Below are 277 nucleotides of genomic sequence, written 5' to 3' on the forward strand. Positions count from 1 at the left end.
TTACGTGTTCGGCGTAATGACGTACAACGACCTCCACGACTTCTGTAGTCCTATTCAGCCACTTGGTAACAACCATCGTTTCTCAGACACGTCAACTCTTCAGAAATCACCAGTGGGGTCACTGCTGATGGATTTAATGTCGTAGAACAAAACGTGACCCGTCTCTTCAATGTGTCTCAACCACAGACCTTAGTTCAGCTACTTTCCTAAATCCTATGGAGAGATCCCATTGGCTCTGAGACGAGGGAACAGGAAGTGGTAAAACGCTGACTCACTT

General features: G+C 46.6%; 1 protein-coding gene across 1 annotated transcript in view; it reads left to right on the plus strand.

Annotated features, from left to right (window-relative positions):
• serpine2 (serpin peptidase inhibitor, clade E (nexin, plasminogen activator inhibitor type 1), member 2) overlaps positions 1-277 on the plus strand; it is a gene marked incomplete at its 5' end in the record, with an annotated part of 11,660 nt that overhangs the window by 3,768 nt on the left and 7,615 nt on the right. The window lies entirely within an intron of this gene.

Source organism: Notothenia coriiceps, unplaced genomic scaffold (genome assembly GCF_000735185.1).
Source record: "Notothenia coriiceps isolate Sejong01 unplaced genomic scaffold, NC01 NC01_scaffold00019676, whole genome shotgun sequence".
In the NCBI taxonomy this organism is placed as follows: Eukaryota; Metazoa; Chordata; class Actinopteri; order Perciformes; family Nototheniidae; genus Notothenia; species Notothenia coriiceps.